This window comes from Protopterus annectens, chromosome 6.part0 (genome assembly GCF_019279795.1).
Source record: "Protopterus annectens isolate FY-2018-M chromosome 6.part0, PAN1.0, whole genome shotgun sequence".
NCBI lineage: Eukaryota > Metazoa > Chordata > Ceratodontiformes > Protopteridae > Protopterus > Protopterus annectens.
The window spans coordinates 1,164,351,531-1,164,372,871 of record NC_056737.1 but is presented as its reverse complement, the minus strand read 5'-3'; positions in this window follow the sequence as shown (position 1 = coordinate 1,164,372,871).

Sequence of the window (21,341 nt, the reverse complement as noted above, 5' to 3'; positions counted from 1 at the left end):
AAAGTGCAGCAAAATACTTATTTTCGCCTCTTCAGTAATGAATTTCTTCAGGTGAAAGCAGATTCTCAACACTGCCCAGATGGACTTTCATAGTAAACAAATGCAAACAAAGGAATAAATAAATAAATATTAAACTTAAAAAAATGCAGATAACTATTGAAACTGACTGAAATGATGTGTTCATTTTTAAATTACTATAAGGTTTGAACACAGAATTCAGATGACAGTTGTGCATGCAATGTAAGACCTAGACAGGATTTTGGTTTTACAGCAAGGAGTGCAGACATATTTAATAATTTGGTCAACAATTGAAGAGATCTTGCAAAATTTAGACACAACTGGTACTCAGTCAGCCATGGTCATAAAACTAATTGTTACTGATAGTATTTTAGTTAGTTTTAACTAGGAGCTTATTTAAGATTAACACAATCTCCATTTTTTTTAAGATAATAAGCTGTACACAGAAGAAATTCAGAATGCTTTATATGGGTGGCACAAAATGGATAACAATGATTATCCAAACATAGTTTACACCACCTTTTAACTAGTAAGCCAGTCACCTTCCTATATGGGAATATTACATACTCTGTTATCTGTAAACATTTGGATAAATAGCACATCTATTTGTTATTATGTATTGGTATTACTGCTAATGTGAAATGCTCTACATAATCATAATATCATGTTTAATGTGTGGTATTCTTACATTTAGTGCATTATAGCTTACGTATTATAGCACACTTGTGGCTGAAAGCGAGCCTCTGTGTTCCAGTTCAATTAGCTGAACAAATAAAATGACCCTCCCTGAGGTACTATGAACATGAGTAGGCCATATTTACTTGAAGGGTGTGTAGGCCTACTCATATAAAGTAGGTGAGAAAGTTTCTCTCAACTGGGATGATTTTGTTTCAAATTAATTTTGGCAGAATGGACCCATTTAAATTTTATGTACAGCTGAGTGTTTCACAATGCAGAAGTATGGATTTCTGTGGCAGGTACACACAGCCTGCACACCAGTTTAACCATTTCCTTGCCAATGTGATCTTGCATTACATGTGGACTAGCAGCCTGTAATCCCCCACCAGAATATGCCCACATCTGTTCCATGCATTCCTAGTTTGTGCCGAGAACGAGAACATGCATTTTTACATTGGCCATGCTATATCTACCTGTTATCCAGGCCAGCACCTTGTTCTTACTAATTTATTTTCATAAAATATAGTATCTTTTTGCACTATGTATTGTGCCCTTCCCTTGAGAAGTTCCTTTCATTTCCCCCACTTTCTATAGGACATTCATATTATGCCCTTTAGACACCTCTCTTTTTTTGTAGAACTAAGGGCACAGTCCTTAATCTTCCTGTTAACTACTTCTGCTTGCTCTATCATCCTGCAGTTCTCTATCATTCTGCAGTTATAGACATTCTTTCTATTTCTCAATTGCAGTACCCCTCCTTGTGTCTATCAATATTTCTCAGTATATCAATACCTCCAGACTTCCTAACATACCAGTCCTATATGTGGTCATTTTATTCTAGTTGAACAACTACCACAAATAACAGCCATGATTTCTTTCATGCAAAGTTGTGAGCATGGTACACTTCATGTAAATGTGGCATACTTTAATCTATTTTTAGACCTGTACAAATGCAACACAAGAAAGACTAATTAGTGTTAGCAATATTTAATAGTGCAGAATCATTTCTTAAGAGCAGTGGCCAAGTGTTCAGACCATAATACTTGCAGTAAAATGTGCATCTGTTGAAGGTCACTGAGATCAGGTCGGGGTTTCATTCTTCATTGTGAGATACAGCAACACTGGATACACTATCAATAGCCCAGTACATGGGGTAGTGCTTTTCTTGTACTGACAGAAAAATGTGACCACTTCAGAATGTGAACCAGATGAGTTAATAAACAATATCCTGTCCATCTGGGCATTGCACACAACATGACAGTTAAAGGAGTGGAAGCACTTCTTGTTGATGTCCTGCAGTCTCTCTGGACCAGATGGGGCCTTGATAGCAACATGTGTGCAATCAATGATTCACAGGACCTCAGGGAAATGGCCTGTGTCATAAAATACCCAACAGTTCCTGGTTCTCTTGTCTGAAGTCCTGGGGAAACAGATATGACCCTCCCCATACTGCAATGTAATGTAGAAGAGCTAACCATACCTACCTTAGTATCCAGGATTGCATATACAATACATATTTGTTGATTCCAAAGCTTGACAATGTCCCTTAAATTCCTTGTGTTTACACAGAAACGATCCACATTCTTCTGGTTTGTGAACTTGTGACATGTCAGGTACCATCTGTACCATCGTCATTGTTAATGCTGCAGTGGTATGTACAATCGCCATCTTCTGCTGGCCATGGTATGCAACATGGAAGGCACTGGCTCTAGTGCTGATTAACACATGCTGCTGAGCTGTAGCCTGTGGTAGTCCAAGCATTGTCCCCTTCACATAAAATAGAATTATCGGTGTAAAAAAAATCTGTTTCCACCATAGAACAAGGCTCATACTTTATACCTTCCTGACTTTGTCCACCATTTTGGGTTTCATCATTTACACAAGCCATTTAGCTCATTTGCATGGAGTTTCTTATTTCTTTGTCACTATGTACTCATTAGCATGAACTGCATATTGTGCTGTTTTGACCCTTGTGTTACAGAGCTCTTATATTTACCTACATTCTGAGCAGTGAAACTACCTCTGCTAATTTGCCCAGTACAGTGCACTAAATGTTTATGAATCTCAGACATTTTCTTCTAACATTTTTAAAAAATGTTTATGCACATTATTTCTTACATATCATTTTCACTAAATAAGAACAACAAAATAGGCCAACATATGCCTTGTTTACTGAGACGCTGGCAAATACTGTCAGAGTAGATTCGCAGCAAACAAGTCTGTCTTATTTCTTCTCAAGGAGTCAAATAATGTAGACAACAAATCATATTTTTTTAAATATCAGAAATAAAATCAATTTTATCTTGTACTTAAAAGTGATGATAAGTATTTGAAACTTTAGGATAGAAAAAAATCTAGATGGCAGTCAATTGTCATATAAAACTAAACATGTAGTTGTTCTCTTGCTTATGCAACCAAAAGTATATGGTAATAAACTTTTAAAGAGAAGTACGCAAGTACTTTTTACAAAATATTAAACTACTTCAGCAATATAGCCCCAAACAGGTAGGGACCACAACGCCTCAAGATAGACTTTAGAGTCTGAAAGCCTCAGACTTCCTTCAGTTTTAGCTCATGGCAAGCATTTACATATCATTTTGTCTGTGTGGAAAATATATTATACTACAGAGTCATGCATATATTGTGCTATTACATCATAACTAAAGGCAGTATTGTTTTCTCCCTACAAGTGAATTTTTTTCAATATTTTATATCTTCTGACAGATACAAATACTGAAAATGGAACATTTTCACGTAAAACGTCAGGGTGCATCCACTTTCTTGTTAAAAGTGCTTAATATATAGATGACTATCTAAATATCTTAGCCTGAAACATTTATTACAAAATAACAGACCATTTGAAATACTTAGCTCTATATGCATACGGACAAAAAATAAGCCAACATGACCAGTATGGGGTAAAGCAATGCAGAAAATCTAGCAGGTGAGTTAAATACAAAATATATATGATATTTAAAGTAAGAATTTATCCTAGTCTATTCACCAATAACTCCTGGATTAAGGTGATTTCTCTTACTGATTTGTATCAGAAGTATCCAAGCATTAATAATTGAAAATAATAGTGGCACATGGTGAAATATTAGAGCTTTTTTAACTTTCTGTTTTCAGGCCTTTGTATATATTGCACATAGTTTATTTTGTTTGTCCTTACTAAGAATTCATTACATCACATTTCATGCCATTAATTGGAATTTGAACATATGTTACTTATATATATATATATATATATATATATATATATATATATATATATATATATAATATTTACATTATGTATAATGTTTACACCACACACACCAATTTTATAGTCCAAGAATAAGCTACAATTTATATACTTTAAATCTTGTGATATACATTTGCCTTTTACTGTGATACAATAGACACAAACTGAAACACTGCTATGGGAAAATGATATTGCAAGCTGCTATAGTGAACTGCTTACTGTTGTTTTGAATAGCAGCTTATTTAAATGGCTTATAGCATTGCCACCTCTAAGATTTAGTAAGAAATGTTCAAACCAGCTCAATTAAATCTGTGGCATCATTATATAGTGACAGTCATATCACATTTCACATAAACTGTAAAAAAGTGACATTAAGCATCTCTGAAATGCATAAACATGAAACCTGACACTTGCACATCAGATCAACACTTTTGTGTTATGAAAAGAAATGCTACAGACCCTGATATTCCCTGCTGTGCAACAGAGCTCCTACCTTATAGTAATATTAACTATATTTAAAAACAAAGACTATTTTAAACTCTGTGAGAAGTACACAAGGGATTCTGCTGTTTCAATCTAATGTTCATTAAACACAGTATGTGCAGTTGAGATATAGCTATATTTCAGGAACAATAAAGCGTAGAGGCCACATACAACACTGTAACCTTGTTATCAGAAGAACATTTTTCTGTGATAGCTATAGTAACCACATACACAGTGTGAAAAAAATGTTTATATGTACTTGTTAGTGACAGATAATTATGCACAAACAAAGGCATGAAAAAAAAGTTTAATTACAATGTATAGAGTAAGTAGAAAGTGATGGTAACATTTGTTACAAATACCCCATAGACAGTGGCAACAGAAGTAGATGCAGATAGTACAAAAAAAATGACTATTCCTCCTTAGCTCCCATACCACCCAGCTGGAAATTATTTTAACCTAAAGTACCTCACATGTCCGATCCTTTGCCAATTGATATTATGAAAATTGTACAAAATTTAGTAAAATAGGAAACATAAGTACTGCACATGGTTTTAAAATTTGAATACATTTCTGAATTTAGAAACTAGTAAAACAATGGTTAGAAAGGTCATGGCTCCAAACTGGTCTGGGTTACTTTTGGTAGTCATTGCATTTGCCATTGTACTTGCAACTTACAAACTGCCGCAGAAAAGAATCAGTAAATTCATCTTTCTTGGTCTACAGATACGTACTTGGAAAGTGGTTTCCAGCTTGGGCAAAATCTACGCTCATAGAGCACTACCTTATTGTTTCCCTTTTTGGTGCTCTCAGGATCCTAAAAAATGACACAGGTTAGGAGACTGAGGTTTTTCTTACACAGATCTGTATTTGTGGAACAGAGATTTACTTTTGAGAAGCTTCGGCTTACATGATTGATTCACAAATCACTTGGTAGGTAATACCGGCTGTGCTTTTATGTTATTTTAATTATTCATTTGTTAACCAAATAAATTAACTGATCAGATGAATAATTTTAATTCCAATCCCAGGAAGAAGACAATATACAAACATAAATTAATATATATTATTTAGGCTAATATACTTAAAAAAAATGTTCTCCAAGGGGCTGTGTAGTTCTTCAAGTTACAAACAGAATCAATGGGACCGGATGGTGTCCCAGGCTGCGTCCTACACGAGCTCAAAGATGAACTAACCCCTCACCTAAACACACTGTTTAAACTCAGCCTCTCCACAAGCTACGTGCCCACAGAGTGGCGCACAGCAACAGTTATTCCACTCCACAAAGGTGGAGCTACAATGGACCCTGGGAACTATCGCCCTATAAGCCTGACTAGCTTGGTCTGCAAAGCTATGGAACGCATCATCATGGATCTCATTAACAGAGACATTGGAAACCTCCAAACACTGGATGCAATCCAGTTCGGCTTTGTTAAGGGCAGATCATGCATCCTAAACCTGGTGGAATTCTTTGAGACAGTTACCAAGGCTATAGAAAAGGGAAAGGTGGTCCATACAGCCTATCTAGACCTCGCAAAGGCCTTCAACACCATTTCCCATTCTGATATTATAGACAAGCTCACCAGCCTGAACATAACCCCCTACATCATGAGATGGGTTACCAACTGGCGCATGGATAGAATCCACATGGTAAGAGTTGCGGGAGGTAGGTCTGACTCTAAACTGGTTACTAGTGTCATTCCCCAGGGCTCAGTCCTAGGACCCCTCCTGTTTTGCATATACTTCTCAGAGGTACAGGCAAGCACAGGAAGACTATGGCTGACCAAGTTCACAGATGACTGCAAACTAGAGGCTATAATTGTCTCTCTGACTGACACAGACATCCTCCAAAAGGGTCTCACTGAGACAGATACCTGGTGTCAAAACCATGGCCTCAAGCTAAATGCCAAAAAGTACATAGTCATCCCCTTTGGAAAAAAAAAAGTACCCACAAACTACCACATAGGTGGTAGCCCCCTAAATACGGAAGACAAAATAAGGGATCTGGGGACCCAAGTAGATGGTAATCTCTCCTTTGATAATCACATTGCCAAAGTGGTTAGAGAATCCTTCTATGTGGCCCACCTAATCACAAAAGGGTTTGCATCCAGATCAAAAGAGGTCATTGTGCCTCTCTATGCATCACTCACCAGATCCATCATTACAATGCCCCATTTGGGATGAACCTTACAAGACACCTGCAACAGCTGGAAAGACCATGGAAGTACCTCACCAAGAGGATTATTGGCCTCAAACAGATGCCCTATGCAGCTCAACTGAAGAAACTCCAGCTGCACTCAGTTGCATACCTCCTACTCAGAGGTGATCTCTGCCTGACATACAAGGCCATGTCCAACCCAGAATTGATGGACATGCTCCACCTAAAGAAAACCATATCCCCTTGAGCCACATGCTCTAGGGATCTAAACCTCACCACAACAATAAATAGGACATGCTGGAGGGATAGATTCCTGTCCCAGAGACTTCCCAAGCTCTGGAACAAGATTTCAATCTACATTAGGCAGAGCTCCTCACTAACACGCTTCAAGAGAAACCTTGCGAGTGGATGGGAAACAGGAAGTTTACCCCGGGGATCACTTCAGTGGCTCTGCTGGACAGAGGCACAGGGAACTAATCTAAAGGGGCAGTGAAAGCCAACACATTCCGGCTAGGCTTGTGAATGCCTTTGGGCAGATAGCCTAGTACCTACCTATGAACCTATAATTATGCTTATGAAATACAGGTGTCAGAAATTAAACCAGGACACTGAGATTATTTGTAATGAATATTTTAAAGCTAATATTAAACAAGGGTAAAAAAGGTTCATAGGTGTTTACTAGGCTAACGGCCACAAGGGTCTTTTTAAGCCTAGCCATGCATCCCAAATCTGTGACAAGTTCTGCTATCCTTGATAAGTGTAAGCAGGGGCTGTGGAAGATGAACCATTTACAGGTTACCTCTGTCCATTAGAGACATAGGTGGACAGTGAATGTAAGGTATAAGGTCATGATATAGTTTTTGTCCAGGGTGAAAAAAAGTCTTGTTACCTGCAAAGAGCTTGTGAAAGAAAATCAATAAAGAGTGTGGGGATGAAGTGTGTAAGCTGAAAATTCTGGAGGACTACACAGTATATCAGCAGCAATCTTCATGGAGGAAATTCATGTACCATGACCATAGCAGAAACCATACTGGTCTGAAGGGAGTAGGCCATATTTTTGAAATATGTTGAATGACCTACCTACAGACTAACCTTTCTCATAGCTTAACCAGTGTTTCCAAGGACAGTTACTAAGATCATTCATGCTTGTTTTTGGAGATGGAAAGATGAGGCTGACAAGATATCCAAGAGACATAATATTATACTTGCCACCCATTATTACCAAAAGGTGATATAGGAACGGACAATCACTACTTCCTTTTTTTCAGGTAGTTGGATAGGCAAATTTATAACTTTACTTATAGTAAACATCCTGAACAGTAGCTTAGAATGTAAATAAGATAGATATTGATGGTATCGGGGTGGGGGTGCATTTAGCATAATGGTTAAAGTCTACACCTCAAAGATGGAAGGTGCAGCCTTTGTTTCTGACATCTGGTCACTTTCTGGTTATTGGTTAGGCCTGCTTGCTTAGTATTTTTATGCTGCTGTTATCTAAGCTGCTGAGAGGTATTTTGACCACTTAATGAAAATGGATTTTAATAACATAACTGGCAAAGCATAAGCAACTTCAGGCAGGAGAAAACATTTGAGGATGTAATAAGGGGAAGAGTGGATTGGTGTTAAATATCACCAGTGTTGTGATTGGTGTTAAATATCACCAGTGTTGTGATTGGTATTAAATATCACCAGTGTTGTGATTGGTGTTAAATATCACCAGTGTTGTGATTGGTGTTAAATATCACCAGTGTTGTGATTGGTATTAAATATCACCAGTGTTGTGATTGGTGTTAAATATCACCGGTGTTGTGATTGGTGTTAAATATCACCAGTGTTGTAATTGGTATTAAATATCACCAGTGCTGTGATTGGTGTTAAATATCACCAGTGTTGTGATTAGTGTTAAATATCATCAGTGTTGTGATTGGTATTAAATATCACCAGTGTTGTGATTGGTGTTAAATATCACCAGTGTTGTGATTGGTGTTAAATATCACCAGTGCTGTGATTGGTATTAAATATTACCAGTGTTGTGATTGGTATTAAATATCACCAGTGTTGTGATTGGTATTAAATATCACCAGTGCTGTGATTGGTATTAAAGCACAAGGAACTCCTCAAAGCTGATCAAAGGGAACATCAGTTTAGCCCCCTCTTTGGTGAGATCATCCTACTACTTATCACACTGGTGCACACCTCAGCTGTTTTAATGGTGAGGATACTAGAGCACAGGGCAATGATTGGTCAAACACCCACACATCTTTTAAGGAAATTAGTTAAGGCATACTAATAGGGTATGGGTCCCACTGTTAGAATTATGTTTATTGCAATATTTAATCTGTTGGTACAGACCTGCATTGGTCAGTCCATCTAAACCATAGCTTACAGTGCAGCTTATTTTAAGGTAATCATAGGTTTTGTTAAGCAGTTTCATTTTTTTGGCATTAAAATAGTAGAAAGTAAATGGAAATGCTCCTCCATACCACTTGGAAGGCAAAAATACTTAAATCATATGAAGACATCAGGCAATGGTGAAATTTCCATCTTTGCAGGTCAATAGATCTGCATGCCTTGGTAGCTGCTCCAAGCTGCAGAGTGAAAGCACCAAGCCATAATATGATTCAAGCATCCTAGAAGTTATTTAGGGAATATAAAGGAAGTACATACCGTGTAGACAGCAGAGGAGGAGAAATAAGAATTAAGGAAGATAAAGAATACAGAAGAAAAGAGGGGGACCAAACAGAGATAGCTGGATGATGGTAGGATGCTAGCAGATTAGTGAAACACTAGAATAAGCAGTTTCTAATACCTCCTTCACTTTGGCAGCAAATGCCTGCACTGGATGTAGGAAACAAGACGGAGATAATAGATAATAAGTAGATCATGAAACTAGTCCTAAAATGTATTTATTTATTTGACATTTGTTTATGGGGTAGACTGACTGGTTCTACAAAACCCATTTTCAGCAGAGGCCCAGGGAGAAAAGTTCCACATGCACTGCAACACAAATACAAATACGTTATCGTCCAAAAAATAATACAAGTGACATGAGGAATACTATACAGAAATAATAATAATAATAATAGAATGTAAGCTAGGTTACAAGACATAGTACACAACTGGACAATTCTATAGTGTTGTGCCATTATAGACAATTTTAGTCATTTTAACAACACACACACACACACACACACACACACACACACACACACACACACACACACACACACACACACACACACACACACACATATATATATATATATATATATATATATACACACACATAGCCTATGAGTAGATAAACTGTGCAAAAGTAGTATGTTGGTAATACAATGTATGACAATGAAAACTGAAAATTATGAAAATGTCAACAACGAGCTTCTTACACCAGCACACATTTGCTGTTGCGTAAATGTGCACAATCCACACATCTTCCCTGTATTTGTATGGCTTTACCCAGGCACTCTCATTTCCTCCTACCTCCCAAAGACATGCAGCTGACTAACTAACAACTGTAAATTAAATTCTATGAAGCATGCATGTGATATGTGATTGATATGAAAGGAACATCTGACAATCTACTTCTGCCCCTGCTTGTCTAGTAAACTCTGCAGATGGTGGCGATTGTTCATGGGGTCATTATAGGAATCTACTGCAACTTATATGTGTGCATGGATGGATTTTTACTGGATTTGTCCAAATGAGTTTTTAGTGAAACATGAACAATCACACATACATTTGCTAATTAGATTACATTTATATGAAACAAGGCAACAATAAAAGTATAAAAGATACCTATGCATTAGTAGATGTTGAACATTGAGCATCTGAAAAGGTACAAATAGATCACGTGATGAGTGCTTAGAAATTCAAAGACAATGAGGTGAGGGAAGGAACTAGGTAGGGCTGAAAATGTTAATACTGTAGTTAGGAGGTGGGGTATAAAATATACTCATAGATAATTATATATGTGGCTATCATAAGGCTTATATTAGAACTTTGCAGGTAGGAGGTGGGCAGTGTCACAAAACTATGTTTATGTCTGAGAAATGCTAGTAAATCTATTCAGGTATTGGGGTGTAAGATTATGAATGAAGATAAATTATTTGATGATATGTCAAGGTGTAGATAACAGTGACATTTATCCTGCAGAAAAACAGGAGAAGAGCCATTCACTCTTTAGGTGAAGGTTTAGTTGTATTTTAAGTAAGTTTGTATTCTGACTAGTTTTCAGTGGTGATGGGATGCAGTTCCATAGTTACATTATTAGATGATTTGGTTATAACGGCTTTTCTCGAGAGCATAAAAATCTATTGTGGGGAGTAGCATTGTATGAAGTTGTTAAGGGCTGGGCATTTTTCTGGCTTATAGAGAAGTCTGCGTGTCTTGTAGTTAGCTGAGAAAGAGCTAAGTGATATGGTAGCTCTAACCAGTTTAGTGCTCTGAGGGCTAGGCAGTGGTTTATCCAATGGTTACAGATTATTGCAGATTTGGCTATTTTATTATAACAGTGCTCAAGTCTGGACATTTGTGAGACTTGAAGGTTAGTGAAGATTGGGGCAGTATAGAGGAGAGAGATGACAATAAAAAAGCAGACTATATGTCTTCTGGCTACTTCAGTGAGGTAGAGTTTTGGTGTTTTTTTTAACCACCTGTGATACATAATGGTTGAATTTCAACTGGTCATCTGTTATGACGCTCAGGGATTTTGTGTGGTTTACGTCTTCTATCATGGTGTGGTTGGCAGAGTTGATAGTGAATAGTGCTGTATTGGTAAAGATGTGTTTTAGGTGAAGAGTAGTAATTTATTTATTTTAGGGTTTAATACTAGTTGTGATTTTTTTTAGCCATGTTATTGTGTAATGTCTATAGACATATTTGGTAGAGCAGATTAAGGTCGACCCACCAGCATATTAAACAAAGTTAGCATTTTTTTTTGTTGCAGTGTAGAGGTCATAAATGAATATGTTGAAAAGTATGGAGCCTAGTGTACATCACTGTGAGACACCTATAGTTACTGGCAAGAAGGCAATAAAATCATTTTTCCATTTCACTGCTTGAACTTTGAGAGGTGGCTGTGGAACCATTGCACTGAAGAGACGGTGAGCTCTAAGGATGAAAGCGTATGCAAGAGTTTCTGCTGGGAGACGATATTAAAAGTTTTTGCTAAGGCTAAGAAAATGGTGGGGACTATGCTTCCACCATTTCTATGGGTGTTGATAGGATTGCCCTTGTCAGAAAATTTACGTTGAGCAACAATCCTTTCTGAATGAAACATTGTACCCTCCCCACAGTCCACCGGCAATGTATCTTTACAGCAGTAGACATGGAACAGTTCATTACACAGACAAATTTAACTATTTTATTCTTGATGCACTCACTATACTGTTGAGGGTTATACAGTATGATGAGCATTGCAAAGGCAGTGTTTGTATACATAGTACTATATTAAGGCTCATACAGTGGCAATTATGCTAATGAGGCAATTCTGGTTAAATGTCTCTGAATCATATATTTAGTATATCGCTTACCAGTGCTGGACTGGGCTATGAACCTGATACCTGCTCATGCACAGTCATAGTGGATTGTGAAGCTGTCTCCACATAACTGGACAGGGCTATGATTTTAATAGAGCCACAGACTTCTTGAAATGCACCTCTTGGCCTCTAGGGATGCTGTGCCATTACCATGCCATGACTGGTGTTATGTTTACAAGCTACTGAACACTAACATAGTAGGTACCACCCTGATATCTTGTTTGTCCAGTACACCTGCTCTGCACATAGGTAGGCATTGTTTTATACCTATATGCAGGTATTGATGTTCATGGACATTCATTTTTTCTCTCTTTTTTTCTCTTTTCAGCACCTAGTGAGATCAAGAAAATAGGCTGTTATGCCAGACAAGGCAAGCATACCTTAACAGACATTGGGTATGTATATAAATGTGATGCCATAGGTGCATATTTCATAGTCACATGCTTCACTGTCTGTATTGGCAGTACTGCTAATTACTTTTATCATTGTTTACAGCTTTGCTTTATTTTATGAGTGATCTCTCAAACCTCTTAAATCAGAGGCACATGGGATATATGCAAATGACTTTATGAACACCGGGTGTTTCAGCTAATTGGTGATTTTGAATGCCCATGATTTGTTTTGCCATTTTAATGGACAATTTCAGGCCAATAAAGCCACACCTCACTAGCTATGGATATGCATATTCCAGCCTTGTTATGACCTCATCAGCACCCCACAATCAGAGTGTTTGACTAAGCATAAGAAACATGGCTGTTATACCCAGCTAATGTCCATTATCATTAGGGTGACTGCAGAATATCCCAAATAAACTAAAACAATGAGTAAGAAGGTCACACAGAAAAAACAATCAGTAAAAACTAAATGAAAACACCAGCCAAGCTGGAACTTCCAATGAGTGATCTCTCAAACCTCTTAAATCAGAGGCACATGGGATATATGCAAATGAACCAGGTGTTTCAGCTAATTGGTGATTCTGAATGCCCATGACTTGTTTCACTGTTGTAATGGACAATTTCAGGCCAATAAAGCCAAACCTGACTAGCTGTGTTTATGCACATTTCGGCCTTGTTATGACCTCATCAGCACCCCACAAGCAGAGTGTTTGACTAAGCATAAGAGACACAGGGCTGTTATACCCAGCTGATGTCCATTATCATTAGGGTGACTGCAAAATATCCCAAATAAACTAAAACGATGAGTAAGAAGGTCACACAGAAACACCTGGTGTTCATAAGGGTCATTTGGATATGTACTATGTGACTGTAAATGTTTCAGTGACTGTGATCGAATGTGGGGGGCTTATTTGATGATGGATGAATATGTGTGTGTGTGTGTGTGTGTGTGTGTGTGTGTGTGTGTGTGTGTGCATGTGGGTGCGTGTGTGTGTGTGTGTGTGTGTGTGTGTGTGTGTGTGTGTGTGTGTGTGTGTGTGTGTGTGTGTGTGTGAGGATATGGGGATACCTTTGTCAATATGATACTTAGACCTCTAGGGAAAACACTACTGCTGTCACTTCTGACAGTGCTTGTGTTAGCTAGAGTGTCATTCAGAGACATCTCCTGAGCAGAGAGGTGTTTCTCATTGCAGCCATAGCTGTGTCTGAATTGTATTTTCTAAGCATCATAGAAATGGACTTACCTGTGGAAGACAATTTCCATAAGTGGTGTAGAAGTTTCTGATTCCTAAGATTAGAGTTTTTGTGTTGACAAATCACCCTACTGTACATGCAAAGACTAAGCCATCTCTGAAATCAGCCCATTTGTGGGGAAAAAACATCTACTCCAATGTAGCAGCTTCAAAATAAAGAAAAAATAAACAGGTTGGGCTTGATAAATGACGATTCACTGCTTTACTGATAAAATAAATATGTAAAATAAAGACATCTGCTTTGACTACATGTAATCATTTTCCATAAACTTATTACACACGCAGAAAAAACGTTTGGGTGGTGTGCATCTTTAATAGACTGCTGCATTAATGTTTGCGCTATCCCTATAAATGTGGGTCGGTCAGAAAACAGTAATAACATTAGCAAACATGGCTGACAGTGGATAAAAATGATACATAGAAAGAGATATAGTAACATATGACTTTTCTCTGCCATCACTTGTACACACACGCATGCACACATGTATAGACACACACATACATACACATAGCATGAGAATGAAGAAAAACTATTAATCTTACACCCATTAGGTATACAATGGGGCTGGGAAGCAGAGTATCTAAATACAATGTAACATAGATGGACAAAAACACACACCACCATGTTGTAAAGTCCTATTCAAATACAAAGTAATGAGATGTAGCTTTATATATTCCACACAACTACACATCAGTATAGTACAACAACTAGAATGCAGTATTGCAGGAAGAAAAGATAAAAAAAACAAATTATGTAAATAGTAACAAAACCATAATGTGTTTTATCCGGAACCAGTGATCATACCTGTCAATATAACCATGGACATGTACCTGTACCTGTGCAACCATGCAGCCATACACCATGTTGTGAATCAGGGGGATGACATAGCACTAAGACACATAACTATAGAAACTATCTGTAAAAATGTCTGTGTGCTGCTACCCATGTATTTGTTCTGTTTCCTGCCCATAATTTGCAGGTAACAGTAGCACACCTACAGAGGACAATATAGTACAGGACATATGTGGATAAAACATGCCCTGCATAATGGAGAACAGTGTATTATTTATTTATTTATGACATTTGTTAACTGGGCAATGTCCGACTGGGCCAGGAGTCCATTTTCAGTGGAGACCTGGGGGAGAAAAGCTCCAGAACAGTACAATGCAAAAACAATCATAGTGATTTATATAGTGAAAACAAAATTGAAAAAAAGCAAATTGAAAAAATAAATTATACAAATATACAGAGAAAAACATTTCGGCTCTGAGACAGATTTTAAAATCAGTTTCAGTTTTAAGGATATTACATATGAATACATGCATGAATAGTGGAAGGTATATGTAAATCATCAAGAAAACTGAGTGGTATGGAGTTGAAAAAAATTCTGCATAGCTAAGAAGCATGAGAAACTCAGTTGGAGATGAAAAGGCGTAAAGGGGAGCTAGTAGTAACCGGAAATATTGTATGGATAGGTGGCGTGAAAGGTGAGTAAAAGTAAAGCAAGTGGGAAAGAATTAGCCTGGGGTATGGTAAAAGCACAGCCATTGACTAGCAAGGTGTTCCTTCAGGAGTAGTTTGAACACAGGGTGGTTAGGATTTGTTGCTAAGGACTCAGGGAGACTGTTCCAGAGTTTGGCTATTTTTTGAGAATAGAGGGAGTCACCATGAAAGCTGTGGGAGTGGGTAACCTTTAGCATAAGTTTATTAGAAGATTTGAGGGCTCTGAGATTAGTACTAGGTTTGACTAAGCTGGAGATGGCAGGGCAGTTGCTAGGTTGATGGACTATTTTGTGATCTAAGGTAAGTTGATTGAATGATAAAAGGTTGAGGAGCTCTAGCCAGTTTAGCAGAGAGAGAGCTGAGCAGTAGTGAGATCTGTGTTGATGGTTAGAGGCAAATTTGGCAGTTTTATTGTAGCATGATTCTAGGTTATTCAAGTCTGTCTTGCGCAAGTTAGTAAATATGAGGGAACCATACAAGAGGGTGGATAGCAGGTGAGACCTCACAGCAGCTAGCCTGGCATTTGGAGTAAGGTATGGTTTGGCCCTGTAAAGGGTGCCCAGTTTAATATGGACTTTTTTGATTGTCAGAGTAATATGTTTAACAAATTTTAGGTTATCATCAATAGTAACACTTAAAAGATTTTTTCTGGTCAGTGGGTACTATCTTGGTTCCATTTGAGGAGATGATTGTAACAGGGGAGTGGGAAGGTCTAGGTATTTTTTTTTCTGAAAACTATTATTTTAGCTTTGTTGGGGTTCGGTATGAGTTGGTGATCAGAGAGGTATTTTTCAATGTCCTGAAAAGATGTTTACATTTTTAATTGAAGTTCCTGGGGAGAGGTGGCTGTGCAGATAAGTGCAGCATCATCTGCATACTGAACTATGGAGGCTAGCTGGGTAGTTGAACTGAGGTTGTTCGTGAATATGATAAAGAGAAGAGGGCCAAGTACTGAACCTTGGGGTACCCCCACGGAGATGCAGAGTAGAGGGGAGAGTGAGTTTTCCCATTTTGCAGCTTGTTGATGATTGGAGAGACTGCCATGGAACTAAGTTAGGGATGATGAACTGAGGCCAACAGAAGACAGGTTATTTAGTAGTAGCTGGTGGGATACGGTCTCAAAGTCTTTGGACATATCAAAAAAGATGGATGAAACAAGCTAGCCTTCATTCATGAGATAATAAATGCTGTTAGTGAAAATTAGTAGGGCAGTGTTGGTACTATGTTTGAGTCTAAAGCCATTTTGAGAACAGGAAAGGAGATTATTAATAAGGAAATAGTTGGTGAGTTGATTGTGGATGCATTTTTCTAAGATTTTAGCAAGGGGGGAAAGGATTGCTATGGGGCAAAAGTTAGTTAGGTCTTAGGAGGGTCTACCTTTGTGCAAGGGTATGATATGAGATATTTTCCATAGCAGTGGGACATATTGTTCTGTTATGGAGCGATTAATCAATATTGATATGGGGTAGGCAATTGAAGGAGCAGAAAGCTTTAAGAATTCCTTTGGAAGTTTGTCTGCAGCAGTAAAGCAGGGTTTATGTTTGGGTAAGAGAGTTTTTATGTAATTAGTTTGTATGGATTTGAAAGTGAAGTGGTTGAGACTTTCTAGGGCTGGAGTTGGGACTGTAAGTTGCTGGGAGTGTTGGTTGTCTAGTAGGAAGGTGATGCTGTTTATGAAGTGGGAGTTGAATTGTGTTGAAATAGGGTCTGAGTTGTTTAAGGTGACTGGAGGTGGGGTTGGGGTATGACCGGGGCTGAGTAGATAGTTGATGCATTGCCAGAATTTTTTGGGGATTGTTTTGGTGTTTCTGTTGACAGGACTGGAAGAATGTTTGTTTGTCTTTTTTTATTTGTTTATTTGCTAGGTTCCTTAGTTGCTGCAAAGTTAAGAGGTCGACTTTGTCTTTGGATGTGTGGTAGGCTGACCAGGCTCTGTCTCTGCATTTTAGTAGTAGTTTGATGCCACAGGTTAGCCAAGGAAGGGGCTTAGATTTCATGCGCACTTTCCTAGTGGGAACAAGGTTATTAAGTATTTTAAGGAAAGTGTCATTGAAGTACTGAACTGCTACGTCTAAATGCACGTGTTTAAGTGGTATCCAGTCACATTGTTGGAGTAGCAGGTTAAAAGTAGTGGGGGAGAAGTTTCTTTACTAAAGTTGTATTTATAAGAGATGTTGCCTTGGGTATGCATGTGTTTCTTGTATGGAAAGGTTGGAGAATGGTTGCTGAGGGAGTCTGGTAGACAATCAGCTAAGTAACTTAGGTTAGATTTTTTGGTTAAGATCCAGTCTAATGTTGACTGCTTCTTGGATTGTTTGTCTGTACGAGTTGGACAGGTAATGGTTTGGGTGAAGTTGAAGAGATTTAGAAAGTTGGAGGGGGTTATTGGATGAGCAGGTGTGCCAGTCCAGGTTAAAATCATCAAGCACAATAGTTTCTTGGCTGAATTTGCTAGATTCCCAGGAAAGACAACTTTCTATGATGGGAAGGTTATTGCCTGAAGGGGGATAGGTTGCTATGATAATTATTGCTTTGTTAGGGCTGATTTCTAGGCAAGTAGTTAGTATTTCAGAGTTGGGTAGGTCAGGGGCTACAATTTAGTTGTACAACTTTGCGGGTGTCTTTAAACATAACAGTGGCACCACAACCTCTTTTTTTAATCGATCCAGTCTAATGAAGTTAAAGCCAGACGGAACAATTTCAATGTCATTAATGTGGGGGTTTAACCAGGTTTCTGTTATAACAGTAATATCTGGTGAGTAGGTGACTAGGGCAACATGGAATTTTCTGCTTTTTCTTGTGATGCTACAGAGATTGAGGTTTGTTATGATCAGGTTGGTGCTAGAGGTTTTTGGAAGGGGGGTAAGGATGTGGGTGTATATAAGATTGAGTAGGGTTAGTTGGAGTGGGACATGGAGGGGGTTGTAGGTGCTCAGTGATGTTATTAATGGGACCAGGGTTGGGGTGGAAGTTGGCTTGAAATTTAATGTCTGTAATATAGTGCAATAGAAGCAGTCAAAGTTTGTCAGTTATTTTGTGAAATTTAGAACTTGAGGAAATAGGATGTTTGGTGTGTAAATGTTTGACAGGTGATAGGAGAGTGGTTGTGTGATTATAGAGTTGTGGGTTAATGTTGTTATTGGTGCATGATTGTGAGAGTACAATGGACAGTGGTAGTGTTGGTGAGTGGATGTCACTGATTAGGAATGAATGGAGGGAGGTGGAGATGTAGGTGAGGTAAAGAAAGAGGAGTAGTAGAGTATTGATAATTAAGGTGTAGATGAAGTATATGGTGTGGTGGTGGGTTGGTGGAAAATAGTGAGGGGTGGAGTGAGTACATGGGGTTGGAGAGGATATTGGGTAGATGGGTATGGATTGGTTGAGTGGAGTTAGGGTTGTGGTTTGGTTAGGTATAAATCTGAGGTAGTTGGGGTGGGTGGGAATGTGGGTAGGGTAGGGGAGCGGAGTGAGCCTGAGCAAAGCAAGGGCAAATGGAGTGGGTTGGAGCGAGGAGGATTCTAAGTGCTAGAAACAATCAGTAAGCTGGAAAGTTATAAAAGTAGCTTTAGTGTGGAGTAGTTGGGATGAAAACTACCAGTAAGCTGGGTTGTTTTAAAATAGCTTCTGCTAGAGTAGCTTGTGCTTAAATGATACAATAACCTTGGGGAAATCCTTAGTACAAGACAGTGTGGTGGGAGAAAAAGCTAAAAATCACCTATAATAGATAGGGAGATAGAGGACCAAATAGTGGAGTGTGTATGGGCAATAAACCAGATCAAAATCAGGGAGTAGTGGAAAATAATGAGTGCAGCATTTCTTAGGTAGGAAGGAGGGGTGGGAGGATTAGGGGATAGACCGGACAGTAGAGAGTTAGGCGCTCTATGGGGAGGCCATTGGGTGGGCTAGGAGTTGAGCTGAGAAAAGTTGACACAGGGAAAAGATAAGTTCTAGACTTGTTAAGCACAGACTCTTGGTGCGGTGATGTATGGGTCACCGAATACAAATAGATTCAGTATTTATAACACTGAACTAAACAGTAGTCAATAATGCATTTAATTTATAAGTAGACTAACATACACTGGCAGGGTGGCTCAGTTAACAGGTAGTTAGTGGTTTCCGTGAGCAGAAAATATCCTCACTGCTCATAAACAATGTTTCTCACACACCTCAGGGTTGAGAGAAGGACGAGTGTGTTCACAATGTGAGTATTATATTGGCAAGGTGGCTCAGTTAACAGGTAGTTATTGGTCTCTGTGAGCAGAAAAAATCCTCACTGTTTGTTAACAATGTTTCTCACATACCTCAGGGCTAAGAGAAGGACAAGAGTGTTCACAAAGTGAATATTTTATTGGCAGGGTGGCTCAGTTAACAGGTAGTTAGTGGTCACTGTGAGCAGAACAAATCCTCACTGCTCATAAACAATTTTTCCCGCATACCTCAGGGCTGAGAGAAGGATGAGTGTGTTCACAATGTGAGTATTATATTGGCAGGGTAGCTCAGTTAACAGGTAGTTACTGGTCTCCGTGAGCAGAAAAAATCCTCACTGCTCATAAAAAATGTTTCTTGCATACCTCAGGGCTGAGAGAAGGATGAGGGTGTTCGAAAGGTGAGTATTATACAACGTAGCACTCGTACATCACCAGCAACTATGGGAGAAAACTAAATTACGGGCAGACAGGTAGGAGAGGCGGGAGTAGCAACAGCAGAGTACTGGCCTGGGGCAGACAGGGAAAGAAAAAAAGCATTAGGATACAAGTAACTCAATACATGCAATATTTAAATGGGGCAGTCACACAAATGACACAATACTATTAGGGAAAAGTTGACATTCAAGAAAGATATGCAGATACTAAAAAATGACCTATCAAATGAAACTGCTGCTCATGCTGTGTGTGCAGCCAGGTACAGTCACAAACACGTGGGAATAGCCTAGCTGGTAGACATGCTCTGAAGCAATCATGATTTCATTATCAACTGCATGTGCATATTTTGTTTAACCTCTCAAAATGTACTATATTACATTTTTTGGAATTAAAATACACACTGTTAATTAAAAACCAAGTACATAAAAAATCCAAGTATTTTAGTAACTTTCAATTGTCTGACAGATTAATAACTAGGCTGTCTCAGTGGTCAATGCTAGGACCACTAGGACCACTAGGACCACTAGGACCAGTGCTGTTTATACTTTTTAATAATAGTATCACTAATGACCTAAACAACCTGAGTATTGTCTTGCATGCTAATAATCATGTTCTCCATGGATCTAGTGTCTGTTAGGCCAACATCCTTAATGCCATACAATCTATTTCCATGTAGGATATGATGATGGTTTAGAAAGTGCAAGCTTGTGGTTACAACCACTTAGACATCTCAAGCTTCAGAACCAACCAAAACCTAAGTGAAACCTTCCCTATTAAGGTTAAGGATGGAATAGGCCAATTGCCATTGCAAATAGACATGCGTATATACTTGGGAGTTTGGTTAGATGATCATTTTTTTCGTGTCTCACATTTGAATGCTTTAGCCTAACAAATAGTTGAATTCAAAGCAATCTTTCTAACTCAGGATGGACACTAGAATAATAATGGGGGTGATATCTTCTTCACCATATAGAAGAATGCCTTTTTCTGGTGTCCCTTGAGTTGAGAAATAACATAAGAACCCATCGGATTACAGTTAAACATGATGTTCAGCTTCCTTAGTCTCTCAATACACTATAGGCATCACTGCAACTTACAATATAATAGAGCTGGATGTGGGTAAATCTGAGGACTACCTACGTCCAGAACATCCATACCAACACATTGCTGTTTGCTGACTGTTGCCCTCCTTTGTGCAAACAACTTGGCAGACTTTCTACTCAGTACAACCTAACACTATTTAGCATTGAGGAACTCATACATGAGACAATGCAATTCCTCTTTAAGCTTGGTTACAAAACTGTCTCTTAACTGTTATCTACTTTCTGGAGCCAATTCTCCAGTAGCCTAAGAAAAGTTGCTGCACATAACTCCTTCAAATGTGATTTTCTGCGCAATCTAGAGTCTCAGTCCAAGTGTAAGTGC